This window comes from Rattus norvegicus, chromosome 8 (assembly GCF_021556685.1).
Source record: "Rattus norvegicus strain SHRSP/BbbUtx chromosome 8, alternate assembly SHRSP_T2T, whole genome shotgun sequence".
Classification (NCBI taxonomy): Eukaryota; Metazoa; Chordata; class Mammalia; order Rodentia; family Muridae; genus Rattus; species Rattus norvegicus.
The window spans coordinates 29,381,498-29,396,261 of record NC_141541.1 but is presented as its reverse complement, the minus strand read 5'-3'; the positions used below and the strand labels follow the sequence as shown (position 1 = coordinate 29,396,261).

Below are 14,764 nucleotides of genomic sequence, written 5' to 3'. Positions count from 1 at the left end.
CCACATACAGGAAACAGCTTTTGGGATAGCCACCACTTTAGCTGTTCAGGACCCACATGAAAGTCATACTACATCTGTTACATATAAGTGGGGAGGCTGCACCGAAGCAGGCACCCACATATGTGTTTGCATTTCTTCATTAATAGGGAGAATCAAAGTTCCCCACCCTCTGGACATTTTTTGTAATGTCCCCTAACCATTTTGTCTGAAAATGGATATAAAGGAAGATGGCTCACATTTCAAAGGACAATCTAATGACAGAGTCACCAGGAACCTAGAATATTTGATCTGACAAGACCTTAGCCTTGATCATTCCAAGATGCTAAGAACGTTGGCAGCTAGATTTCAGTTTCCATTCAGGTTCACTTCGGAATCCCTATGTATGTTGGAGAGATTGTTGTCGCAGTAGAAAGTGAGAAGATTACTGATACGGAACTTGAAGAACAACAAGTTAAATAGATATACATTGCTTTTAGACATGATAGTGCTGGCATATTTATGCAACACTGATTAACAATTCAATTGTCTTTATATTACTGATTTTCAATCTGAGTTATGCAATTAGCTCATATCTTTTGTAATATTTGAGTCAATGTGACTATGTGTCCATCCTGATGATAACGACAGTGTCCTCTTCACTCCCTGGAGTCTCTCCTTCTGCTGTTGTCAGTGTCTTGGGACAAAGAAAATCTCCAGTTGCCCTAGCCTAAGCACAGGAGGCAGAAAGCAGAGTGCCCGCACCTGCAGGACTGCACACCCACCATGAATTCCATGTGCTGTGAAGCCCCACACTGCTTCTAACAAGACACTTTTCCTCTTCCACAAAAGAATGTGGCAAATTCCAGCATAAAAGCCAGAAGCTCAGCCCAAGTTTCTCCTGTGTTAGGATGTAGAGTCTTTGTTCATTACTCTTCCTTCCACTAATTTCTGACCTGTTTTTTCTCTTATTTTATACCTTATTCTTTTATACCTTCATTTGTAACAATGGTATGTTCAGGGCATCATTTTAACATTTTTCAGACTGTTTTACTTTGCCAGGGAAGAATTAAGTTGCTTGAGCAGCATAACCATCTTTGTATAAGAATCTTGATTCTAAGATAAAAAAAGAAAAAACATGAATGAGGTTTATTGACATGTCATTTAGAAATTTAAACCACGTGATCTCCCAATGGAGACCCTTTAACGTTCTTTTTCTTTCTTTTCTTTTTTTAACTTGAGTGTTTCTTATTTACATTTCGAGTGTTATTCCCTTTCCCGGTGGTTTCCGGGCAAACATCCCCCTAATCCCTCCCCATCCTCTCCCCATTGCCGCCCTACCCCCAACAATCACGTTCACTGGGGGTTCAGTCTTAGCAGGACCAAGGGCTTCCCCTTCCACTGGTGATCTTACTAGAATATTCATTGCTACCTATGAGGTCAGAGTCCAGGGTCAGTCCATGTATAGTCTTTAGGTATTGGCTTAGTCCCTGGAAGCTCTGGTTGCTTGGCATTGTTGTTCATAAGGGGTCTCCAGCTCCTTCAAGCTCTTCCAGTTCTTTCTCTGATTCCTTCAACGGGGGTCCCGTTCTCAGTTCAGTGGTTTGCTACTGGCATTCGCCTCTGTATTTGCTGTATTCTGGCTGTGTCTCTCAGGAGAGATCTACATCCGGCTTCTGTCGGCCTGCACTTCTTTGCTTCATCCATCTTGTCTAATTGGATGGCTGTATATGTATGGGCCATATGTGCGGCAGGCTCTGAATGGGTGTTCCTTCTGTCTCTGTTTTAATCTTTGCCTCTCTATTCCCTGCCACGGGTATTCTTGTTCCCCTTTTAAAGAAGGAGTGAAGCATTCACATTTTGATCATCCGTCTTGAGTTTCATTTGTTCTAGGCATCTAGGGTAATTCAAGCATTTGGGCTAATAGCCACTTATCAATGAGTGCATATACCATGTGTGTTTTTCTGTGATTGGGTTACCTCACTCAGGATGATATTTTCCAGTTCCAACCAATTGCCTACGAATTTCATAAAGTCATTGTTTTTGATAGCTGAGTAATATTCCATTGTGTAGATGTACCCCATTTTCTGTATCCATTCCTCTGTTGAAGGGCATCTGGGTTCTTTCCAGCTTCTGGCTATTATAAATAAGGCTGCTATGAACATAGTGGAGCATGTGTCTTTTTTATATGTTGGGGTATCTTTTGGGTATATGCCCAAGAGAGGTATAGCTGGATCCTCAGGCAGTTCAATGTCCAATTTTCTAAGGAACCTCCAGACTGATTTCCAGAATGGTTGTACCAGTCTGCAGTCCCACCAACAATGGAGGAGTGTTCCTCTTTCTCCGCATCCTTGCCAGCATTTGCTGTCACCTAAGTTTTTGATCTTAGTCCTTCTCACTGGTGTGAGATGAAATCTCAGGGTTGTTTTGATTTGCATTTCCCTTATGACTAAAGATGTTGAACATTTCTTTAGGTGTTTCTCAGCCATTCGGCATTCCTCAGCTGTGAATTCTTTGTTTAGCTCTGAACCCCATTTTTTTATTCATGTCAAGCCAGGAGAGGAAGAGAGGAAGAGAGGAAGAGAGGAAGAGAGGAAAAAAGAGAGAGAGAGAGAGAGAGAGAGAGGAAGAGTGGAGGGAAGAGTCTGAACCCCATTTTTAATAGGGTTATTTGTCTCCCTGCGGTCTAACTTCTTGAGTTCTTTGTATATTTTGGATATAAGGCCTCTATCTGTTGTAGGATTGGTAAAGATCTTTTCCCAATCTGTTGGTTGCCGTTTTGTCCTAACCACAGTGTCCTTTGCCTTACAGAAGCTTTGCAGTTTTATGAGATCCCATTTGTCGATTCTTCATCTTAGAGCATAAGCCATTGGTGTTTTGTTCAGGAAATTTTTTCCAGTGCCCATGTGTTCCAGATGCTTCCCTAGTTTTTCTTCTATTAGTTTGAGTGTATCTGGTTTGATGTGGAGGTCCTTCATCCACTTGGACTTAAGCTTTGTACAGGGTGATGAGCATGGATCGATCTGCATTCTTCTACATGTTGACCTCCAGTTGAACCAGCACCATTTGCTGAAAATGCTATCTTTTTCCATTGGATGGTTTTGGCTCCTTTGTCAAAAATCAAGTGACCATAGGTGTGTGGGTTCATTTCTGGGTCTTCAATTCTATTCCATTGGTCTATCTGTCTGTCTCTGTACCAATACCATGCAGTTTTTATCACTATTGCTCTGTAATACTGCTTGAGTTCAGGGATAGTGATTCCCCCAGAAGTCCTTTTATTGTTGAGGATAGTTTTAGTTATCCTGGGTTTTTTCTTATTCCAGATGAATTTGCAAATTGTTCTGTCTAACTCTTTGAAGAAATGGATTGGAATTTTGATGGGGATTGCATTGAATCTGTAGATCGCTTTTGGTAGAATGGCCATTTTTACTATATTATTCCTGCCAATCCATGAGCATGGGAGATCTTTCCATCTTCTGAGGTCTTCAATTTCTTTCTTCAGAGTCTTGAAGTTCTTATTGTACAGATCTTTTACTTGCTTGGTTAAAGTCACACCGAGGTACTTTATATTATTTGGGTCTATTATGAAGGGTGTTGTTTCCCTAATTTCTTTCTCGGCTTGTTTCTCTTTTGTGTAGAGGAAGGCTACTGATTTATTTGAGTTAATTTTATACCCAGCCACTTTGCTGAAGTTGTTTATCAGCTTTAGTAGTTCTCTGGCGGAACTTTTGGGATCACTTAAATATACTATCATATCATCTGCAAATAGTGATATTTTGACTTCCTCTTTTCCGATCTGTATCCCCTTGATTTCCTTTTGTTGTCTGATTGCTCTGGCTATAACTTCAAGAACTATATTGAATAAGTAGGGAGAGAGTGGGCAGCCTTGTCTAGTCCCTGATTTTAGTGGGATTGCTTCGAGTTTCTCTCCATTTAGTTTAAAGTTAGCAACTGGTTTGCTGTATATGGCTTTTACTATGTTCAGGTATGGGCCTTGAATTCCTATTCTTTCCAGGACTTTTATCATGAAGGGGTGTTGAATTTTGTCAAATGCTTTCTCAGCATCTAATGAAATGATCATGTGGTTTTGTTCTTTCAGTTTGTTTATATAATGGATCACGTTGATGGTTTTCCATATATTAAACCATCCCTGCATGCCTGGGATGAAGCCTACTTGATCATGGTGGATGATTGTTTTGATGTGCTCTTGGATTCGGGTCGCCAGAATTTTATTGAGTATTTTTGCGTCGATATTCATAAGGGAAATTGGTCTGAAGTTCTCTTTCTTTGTTGGGTCTTTGTGTGGTTTAGGTATAAGAGTAATTGTGGCTTCATAGAAGGAATTCGGTAGTGCTCCATCTGTTTCAATTTTGTGGAATAGTTTGGATAGTATTAGTATGAGGTCTTCTATGAAGGTCTGATAGAATTCTGCACTAAACCTGTCTGGACCTGGGCTCTTTTTGGTTGGGAGACCTTTAATGACTGCTTCTATTTCCTTAGGAGTTATGGGGTTGTTTAACTGGTTTATCTGTTCCTGATTTAACTTTGGTACCTGGTATCTGTCTAGGAAATTGTCCATTTCCTGCAGCTTTTCAAGTTTTGTTGAATATAGGCTTTTATAGTAAGATTTGATGATTTTTTTTAATTTCCTCTGAATCTGTAGTTATGTCTCCCTTTTCATTTCTGATTTTGTTAATTTGGACGCACTCTCTGTGTCCTCTCGTTAGTCTGGCTAAGGGTTTATCTATCTTGTTGATTTTCTCAAAGAGCTAACTTTTGGTTCTGCTGATTCTTTCTATGGTCCTTTTCGTTTCTACTTGGTTGATTTCAGCTCTGAGTTTGGTTATTTCCTGCCTTCTACTCCTCCTGGGTGTATTTGCTTCTTTTTGTTCTAGAGCTTTTAGGTGTGCTGTCAAGCTGCTGACATATGCTCTTTCCTGTTTCTTTCTGCAGGCACTCAGTGCTATGAGTTTTCCTCTTAGCACAGCTTTCATTGTGTCCCATAAGTTTGGGTATGTTGTACCTTCATTTTCATTAAATTCTAAAAAGTCTTTAATTTCTTTCTTTATTTCTTCCTTGACCAGGTTATCATTGAGTAGAGCATTGTTCAATTTCCATGTATATGTGGGCATTCTTCCCTTATTGTTATTGAAGACCAGCTTTAGGCCATGGTGGTCTGATAGCACGCATGGGATTATTTCTATCTTTCTGTACCTGTTGAGGCCCGTTTTTTGACCAATTATATGGTCAATTTTGGAGAAAGTACCATGAGGAGCTGAGAAGAAGGTATATCCTTTTGCTTTAGGAGAGAATGTTCTATAAATATCCGTTAAGTCCATTTGGCTCATGACTTCTCTTAGTCTGTCTACATCTCTGTTTAATTTCTGTTTCCATGATCTGTCCATTGATGAGAGTGGGGTGTTGAAATCTCCCACTATTATTGTGTGAGGTGCAATGTGTGTTTTGAGCTTTAGTAAGGTTTCTTTTACGTATGTAGGTGCCCTTGTATTTGGGGCATAGATATTTAGGATTGAGAGTTCATCTTGGTGGATTTTTCCTTTGATGAATATGAAGTGTCCTTCCTTATCTTTTTTGATGAATTTTAGTTGAAAATTGATTTTATTTGATATTAGAATGGCTACTCCAGCTTGCTTCTTCCGACCATTTGCTTGGAAAGTTGTTTTCCAGCCTTTCACTCTGAGGTAGTGTCTGTCTTTGTCTCTGAGGTGTGTTTCCTGTAGGCAGCAGAATGCAGGGTCCTCGTTGCGTATCCAGTTTGTTAATCTATGTCTTTTTATTGGGGAGTTGAGACCATTGATGTTGAGAGATATTAAGGAATAGTGATTATTGCTTCCTGTTATATTCATATTTGGATGTGAGGTTATGTTTGTGTGCTTTTCTTCTCTTTGTTTTGTTGCCAAGAGGATTAGTTTCTTGCTTCTTCTAGGATGTAGCTTGCCTCGTTATGTTGGGCTTTACCATTTATTATCCTTTGTAGTGCTGGATTTGTAGAAAGATATTGTGTAAATTTGGTTTTGTCATGGAATATCTTGGTTTCTCCATCTATGTTAATTGAGAGTTTTGCAGGATACAGTAACCTGGGCTGGCATTTGTGTTCTCTTAGGGTCTGTATGACATCTGTCCAGTATCTTCTGGCTTTCATAGTTTCTGGCGAAAAGTCTGCTGTGATTCTGATAGGTCTGCCTTTATATGTTACTTGACCTTTTTCCCTTACTGCTTTTAATATTCTTTCTTTATTTTGTGCATTTGGTGTTTTGACTATTATGTGACGGGAGGTGTTTCTTTTCTGGTCCAATCTATTTGGAGTTCTGTAGGCTTCTTTTATGCTTGTGGGTATCTCTTTCTTTAGGTTAGGGATGTTTTCTTCTATGATTTTGTTGAAGATATTTACTGATCCTTTGAGCTGGGAGTCTTCACTTTCTTCTATACCTATTATCCTTAGGTTTGATCTTCTCATTGAGTCCTGGATTTCCTGTATGTTTTGGACCAGTAGCTTTTTCCGCTTTACATTATCTTTGACAGTTGAGTCGATGATTTCTATGGAATCTTCTGCTCCTGAGATTCTCTCTTCCATCTCTTGTATTCTGTTGGTGAAGCTCGTATCTACAGCTCCTTGTCTCTTCTTTTGGTTTTCTATATCCAGGGTTGTTTCCATGTGTTCTTTCTTGATTGCTTCTATTTCCATTTTTAATTCCTTCAACTGTTTGATTGTGTTTTCCTGGAATTCTTTCAGGGATTTTTGTGACTCCTCTCTATGGGCTTCTACTTGTTTATTTATGTTTTCCTGGAATTCTTTTAGGGATTTTTGCGATTCCTCTCTGTAGGCTTCTACTTGTTCTCTAAGGGAGTTCTTCACGTCTTTCTTGAAGTTCTCCAGCATCATGATCAAATATGATTTTGAAACTAGATCTTGCTTTTCTGGTGTGTTTGTATATTCCGTGTTTGCTTCGGTGGGAGAATTGGGCTCTGATGATGACATGTAGTCTTGGTTTCTGTTGCTTGGGTTCCTGTGCTTGCCTCTCGCCATCAGATTATCTCTAGTGTTACTTTGTTCTGCTATTTCTGACAGTTGCTAGACTGTCCTGTAAGCCTGTGTTTCAGGAGTGCTGTAGACCTGTTTTCCTGTTTCCTTTCATCCAGTTATGGGGACAGAGTGTTCTGCTTTCGGGCGTGTAGTTTTTCCTATCTACAGGTCTTCAGCTGTTCCTGTCTTGAGTTCACCAGGCAGGTCGCTTGCAGCAGAAAAGTTGGTCTTACCTGTGGTCCTGAGGCTCAAGTTTGCTCATGGGGTGTTGCTTATGAGCTCTCCGCGGCCGCAGCAACCAGGAAGATCTGCGCCGCCCTTTCCGGGAGCTTCAGTGCACCAGGGTTCCAGATGGCGTTTGGTGTTTTCCTCTGGAATCAGTAATGTGTGCAGAGTGCAGTCTCTTCTGGTTTCTGAGCTGTGTCTGCCTCTCTGAAGGTTTAGCTCTCCCTCCCACGGGATTTGGATTTGGGTGCAGAGAACTGTTTTTCCGGTCGGTCCCTTCAGTAACGTTCTTTTTCTAAGGTTATCACGGGCTTCTTGGTGAGGAGTTTCAATCTCATGTAAAATCATTTCCATTCTATTTTTTAATGGATTTTCTAAATGAAGGGAAAGTTCTAGGGGGAAAAAAAGCAGTGGAATTAGTGAAGACTCTTTCTCATTCTGTAGGCTGCCATTTTGTCCTATTGATGGTGCCTTTGACTTCAGTAGCTTTTCAGTTTCATGAGGTCCCACTTATTAATTGTTACTCTTAGTGCCTCTGCTAAGATTGTTCTTCTATTCAGGAAATTGTCTCATTGTGCCAATGTGTTTAAAGATATTCCCCAATTTTTCTTCTATCATTTCAGTGTATCCCATTTTATGTGGAGGTATTTGATCCACATGGACTTGAGTTTTGGGCATGGTCAAAGATATGACTCTATTAGCATTCTTCTGCATACCAACATCCAGTGAGACCAGCACCATTTGTTGAAGATCCTTTATTTTTCCATTGTGTATTTCTGGCTTCTATCAAAACTCATCTGTCCATATGTGTGTGACTTTACATCTGTGCTTTCAATTTGATTCATCAATCTACCTGTCTGTTTTTATGCCAGTGCCTTGCTGTTTTTGTTACCGTAACACAGCTTGAGATAAGGATAGTAATACCATTGGAGGTTCTTCTAAGGTATAAGATTTTTAAAGCTATTCTGAGCTTATGTTTTTCTGTATGAAGTTGAGTATTATTTTTTTTCAAAGTCTGTTAAGAATTGTGTTGGAATTTTTTAGGAATTGTGATGAATTTGTAGTTTGTTTTTGGTAAGATGGCCCTTTTTGCTATGTTACACTTATTGATCCACATGCATGGGAGATCTTTCCATCTTTTGATGTCTTCTTTGAAGACTTCAAGTTATTGTCATACAAATCTTTAATTTGCTTGGTTCACTGTTGGTGAACCTTCACTGTTGGTGAATATCAGCCTTTATTGTATTTAGGAAAGTTCCTTGCATCCCCGATCTGTCTGAGAGTTTTATCATGAAGAGGTGTTAGATTTTGTCGACGGATTTTCCAGCATCTACTGAGTTAATCATTTTCTTTTTTCAGTTTGTTTATATGGATTTTACCAGCAGATTTTTCCTATGTTGAACTATCCCTGCATATGTTGGATGAAGCCTACTTTTACTATTATTATTTTTTAATGTCTTCTTATTTTGAGTTTGTGAATATTTTATTGAGTATTTTGAATCTGTGTTCAGGAGAGAAACTGGTCTGTTAATGTTCTTTCTATGATGGATGTCTGTGTGGTTTTGTTATCAGGATGACTGTGGCCATATAAAATGAATTACGCAATGTCCCTTCTGTTTCTGTTGTGTGGAATAAATTGAGAAGTACTGGTGTTAGCTTTTCTTTGAAAGTCTCAGAGAATTCTGGGTCAAAAGCAGCTGGCTGTGGGCTGTTTTGAGTTGGAAGACTTTTAATGACTACTCTTTCCTTTCAGGTATAAGTCTCTTTAAATTGTTTATTTGATATGATTATTTGGATTTCCTTGACTTCTGCTCTTATGACCCCTTTACCTTTTTGACTTTGTTAATTTGGATATTCTTTTTGGTCTTTTAGTTAGTTTGGATAAGGGTTTGCCTATCTTGTTGATTTTCTCAAAACATCAAGTCTTTGTTTCATTGATCCTATAAATTGTTCTCTTTGTTTCTCTTTTATTATTTTCAGCCTCAGTTTGATTATTTCCTGTCATGTACTCCACTTGGGTAAGCTTGCTTCTTTTTCTTCTAGAGCTTTCAAGTGTGCCATTAAATTGCTAGGATGCGGTATCTCCAATTTCTTTATGAAGGCACTAAGTGCTATGAACTTTCCATGTACCATTGGTTTCATTGTATCTCATGAAATTGGGTATACTGTGCCTTCATTTTCATTGAATTCAAGTAAATTCAGTGTCTTTATTTCTGCCTTTTCTCAGTAGTCATTCAATAGAGAACTGTTCAGTTCCCATGATTTTTGTTGTTTCAGGATGATATTTTTCTAGTTCTATTCATTTTTCTTCAGAGACTTGAAGTTCTTGTTGTATAGATCTTTCACTTGTTTGGTTCGAGTCACCCCAAGATATTTTATAGTATTTGCGACTATTGTGAAGGTGCCATTTCCCTAATTTCTTTCTCAGCCTTTTTATCCTTTGACTAGAGGAAGGCTACTGATTTGTTTGAGTGCATTTTATAGCCAGCCACTTTGCTGAAGTTTTTCATCAGCTGTAGAAATTCTCTGGTGGGGTTTTTGGGGTCACTTAAGTATACTATCATATCATCTGCAAGGTATGGATCTTGAATTGTTGATCTTTCCAAGTCTTTTTACATGAAGGTATGTTGAATTTTGTCAAATGCTTTTTCAGCTTCTAATGAAATGATCATGTGAAGTTTTTTCCTCTGAGTTTGTTATGTGGTGGATTATGTTGATAGATTTCTGCATATTGAACTATCCCTGCATCCCTGGGATGATGCCCACTTGATCATGATGGATGACTGTTTTGATGTGTTCTTGGATTCAGTTTTTGAGATTTTTATTGAGTTTTTGCATTGATATTCATAAGGGGAATCAGTCTGAAGTTCTCATTCTTTTTTGGGTCTTTGTGTGGTTTAGGTGTAAGTGTAATTGTGGCTTCATAGAAGGAATTGGGTACTGTTTCTGCTGTTTCTTTTTGTGGGATAATTTGAAGAGTATTGGTATTAGGTCTTCTTTGAAGGTCTGATAGAATTCTGTGCTAAACCCATCTGGTCCTGGACTTTTTTTGGTTGTGAGACTTTTAATGACTGCTTCTATTTCTTTAGGAGTTATGGGACAATTTAGATGGTTTATCTGATCCTGATTTAACTTTGGTACCTGGTATCTGTCTAGAAAACTGTTCATTTCATCCAGATTTTTAGTTTTGTTGAATATAGGCTTTTGTAGTCGGATCTGATGATATTTTTGCAATTCTTCAGTTTCTGTTGTTATGTCTCCTTTTTCATTTCTGATTTTGTTAATTTTGATATGGTCTCTATGCCCTCTGGTTGGTCTGGCTAAGGGCTTCTCTATCTTGTTGATTTTCTCAAAGAACCAGCTGTTGGTTTTGTTGATTCTTTGTATAGTTCTTTTTGTTTCTACTTGGTTGATTTTAGCCCTGAGTTTATTTCCTGCCATCTTCTCCTCTTGGATGTATTAGCTTCTTTTTGTTCTAGAGTTTTCAGGTGTGCTGTCAAGCTGCTTGTGTATATTCTCTCCAATTTCTTTTTGGAGGGACACAGAGCTATCTGGTTTCCTCTTACCACTGTTTTCATTGTGTATCCAAACTTATGAGTTTGGGTATGTTGTACCTTCATTTTCATTAAATTCTAAAAAGTCTTTAATTTTTTCTTTATTTCTTCCTTGACCAAGTTATCATTGAGTGTTGTTCAGCTTCCATGTGTATGTGGGCTTTTTATTGTTTTTGTTATTACTGAAGACCAGCCTTAATCCGTGGTGATCTGATAGGATGCAAGGGATTATTTCAATCTTCTTGTACATGTTTGAGGCCTGTTTTGTGAATGATTATATGGTCAATTTTGTAGAAGGTACCATAAGGTCCTGAGAAGGTATATTCTTTTGCTTTAGGATGAAATGTTCTATAGATATCTGGTAAATCCATTTGGTTCATAATTTCTGTTAGTTTCTGTGTGTCTCTGTTTAGTTTCTGTTTCCATGATCTGTCCATTGATGAGAGTGGTATGTTGAAGTCTCCTATTATTATTGTGTGAGGCGCAATGTGTGCTTTGAGCTTTAGTAAAATTTCTTTTATGAATGTGGGTGCCCTTGCATTTGTAGCATAGATGTTCAGGATAGAGAGTTTATCTTGGTAGATCTTTCCTTTGATGAGTATGAAGTGTCCTTTCTTATCTTTTTTGATAGCTTTTGGATGAAAGTCAATTTTATTTGGTATTAAAATGGCTACTCTAGCTTGTTCCTTGAGATCATTTGCTTGGAAAATTTTTTCTAGACTTTTACTTTGAGGTAGTGTCTGTCTTTATCACTGAGGTGTGTTTCCTGCATGCAGCAAATTGCTGGGTCCTCTCTATGCATTCAATCTGTTAGTCTATGTCTTTTTATTGGGGAATTGAGTCCATTGATATTAAGAGATATTAATTAATAGTGGTTGTTGCTTCCTGTTAGTTCTGTTTTTAGAGGTGGACTTATATTTTTGTGCCTATCTTCTTTTGGGCTAGTTGAAAGAAGTTTACCTTCCTGTTTTTTCTAGGGAGTAGTTTCTCTCTTTGTGTTGGAATTTTCCATCCATTATCTTTTGTAGGGCTGGATTTATGTAAAAATATTGTGTAAATTTGGTTTTGTCATGGAATATCTTGGTTTCTCCATTTATGTTAATTGAGTTTTGCTGGATATAGTGGCCCGGGCTGGCATTTTTGTTCTCTTAGGGTCATATGACATCTGTCCAGTATCTTCTGGCTTTCATAGTCTCTCTTGACAAGTCTGGTGTAATTCTGGTAGGTCTGCCTTTATATGTTACTTGATTTTTTTCCCTTACTGCTTTTAATATTTTTTCTTTTCTTTTTTTTTGTGCATTTGGTGTTTTGACTATTATGTAATGGGAGGAATTCCTTTTTCTGGTCTAATCTATTTGGAGTTCTGTGTGTTTATGGGCATCTCTTTCTTTAGGTTAGGGAAGTTTTCTTCTATAATTTTGTTGAAGATACTTATTGGCCTTTTAAGTTGGAAGTCTTTGCTGTCTTCTATACCTATTATTCTTAGGTTTGGTCTTCTCATTGTGTTTTGGATTTCCTGGATGTTTTGGGTTAGGAGCTTTTTGCCTTTTTTGACTATTGTGTCAATGTTGTCTATTGTATTTTCTGCCCCTGAGATTCTCTCTCCTATCTTTACATTCTTTTGGTGATGTTTGCATCTATGACTCCTAATCTCTTTCCTAGGTTTTCCATCTCCAGGTTTGTCTCCCCCTGTGTTTTCTTTATTGTTTCTATTTCCACTTTTAGATCCTTAATGGTTTTTTTCAATTCCTTCACTGTTGTGTTAAATATTAAAAAATGCAGAACCTTTTATCCTGGAACCATATAGAACTAACCATAATTTATTTCTGATTAGTATCTCTTCCAGAAATTCTCTGTTAGCTGAAAACTCTCTGGTTCTAGCTACCCAGTAAAATCAGGGCTCTAGCAGTCCAGCATGCATTGGACTACCAAAGCTCCCTGTCATGGAGTCTGCCCACACTACCAACAACCATCCCCTGGTAGTTAAAGTGTAAACTCCCAACTACTAGTGAAATCATGACTCAATATACTGTAACACAACAATCAGATTTATATGTTAAATCTCAATCCACAATACATCCGTGCAATAAACTCACAACCAATTGAGAAAGATATAAACCACCCACCTGGATAGGATAAATTGACCTATAGAAATCCATCCTTTAAGAAATATTCATAACAACCTGTATCTATGTAGAGATGCATGGTGGCGAAGATTGTTCATGTCTGCCTCTGTGTTGCTTCTCCCTCCTCTCTCTTCCATTTCTCCCTCTCCTTTCCTTCTCATCCAATGACAGGCCTCATTTTATCTTGTGTCTGCCTTCAGTGGCCTGATGTCTTTAAACTTTAATCTGTTTGGTTGTGTTTTTCTGTGATTCTTTAAGTGATTTTCTATTTCTCCATGAAGGGCTTCTTCCTATTTACTTGTGCTCTCCTGGATTTCTTTAAGTGAGTTTCTTATCCTTCTTAAAGTCCTCCATCCTCATCCTGAGATGTGACTCTACATCAGGATCTTGCTTTTCTGCTGTGTTTGGGGTATCCAGGGCTTGCTGTGGTAGGAGAACAGGGCTTTGATGATGCCAAGTAGCTTTGGTTTCTGTTGCTTAGGTTCCTGTACTTGTGTCTTGCCATCTGGTTATCTCTGGTGTCAGCTGGTCTTGCCCTCTCTCTGGCTGTGGCTTGTCCCCTTGTAAGCCCATGTGTCAGCACTCCTAGAGCACTAGCTCTCTCTAGGTGGCATTTGGGTATGGAGAGCTATAGCACATGGTCAGCTCCAGGGAGCCGACAGAACCCAGAAGGATCCTGTCCCTGTCTGTTCCTTGGTTCCCGTGTCCTGAGGGCTCTGGGCAGGTTTCTCTTGGGACTTACCTGTGTTGTCAGGTGTGTCAGCACTCCTGGGAGATTGATTCCATTTCTTATTTTCAGATCTTAAATAATTCTATTCATTTTCTTCAGCTGTGTTTTCTTCCCCTGGCTTTCTTAGATTTATTCATTTTCTTTCATTCTGTGGGTTTTCTTGGATTTCTTTATGAGATTTGTTCATTTCCTTTTAAATGACCTCTATCATCTTTATAAAGTTAGCCTTAAGGTCTTGTCTTTGTGTGTGTGTGTGTGTGTGTGTGTGTGTGTGTGTGTGTGTGTGTTTCAGTTGCATTGAAATATTCAGGACTTGACTGACAGAGGGCTCTGGGGCTGACATATTGCCCTTGCTGGTGTTGATTCTGTTTCTTACACCGGCATCTAGGCTTCTGGATTTGGGTTGATTGTAGGTATAGGTGCTGATTATTTAGTTTATCTTTGTTGGATGTGCATTTTGTTTCTTGTTTTCTGTTTCCTCTTTGGTCTTATGATGACCTCTGGTCCACCATATTGGGAGGTGAAACATATTGATAAGGAGGGGTGTGGGGATTAGGAATAGTATGAAGAGCATTGACAGAGTGGAAGAAGTCTCAGGAGGGCTGCCTATCTGGAATCTGGAGGACAGCGTAGTCTCTGGTCCAGCCTGGAGTCTCTGTCTAAGTTTGCTTATCTCTTCTTCTGGCTGGCAAGGACTCTATCTGAGCAGCAGATATCCATACAGTTGGTGGTGGGGGCATGGCTGCGGGGGTATGCTTTGGGGGCAGGAAGAGGTTGCAGTGGGTTGGTTCTTTGGGATATAAACCAAGGGTGTGTGTGGGTTCTGAGTGCAGGTAGGTCTGTTACCTGTTCTTCTGATTTGTCTGGTTGTTTTTATGTGTAATATAGAATTAGATTAAGGCTAAATTTGTGATGATTTTTCCTAGAGAATAATGGATTTGTTTCTAACAGGCAAAAAAAGCACTAGAAATCTCAATTTATTGGCAAAGAGTGAGATGATTCAAAAGTGTTTGTTCCCTCTATTATGGCTTCCTTCATATAGTGCATATCTTCATCTAGTGTAGATCTTTCCGGCCTCACACCCGAGCTTGGGATTTAGGAGGCATCT

The 14,764-nt window shown here is 38.8% G+C and overlaps 1 protein-coding gene across 3 annotated transcripts in view; it reads left to right on the top strand.

Moving 5' to 3' along the window:
- Nucleotides 1–14,764, top strand: part of Dpy19l2 (dpy-19 like 2) — a 113,612-nt gene that overhangs the window by 34,509 nt on the left and 64,339 nt on the right. The window lies entirely within an intron of this gene.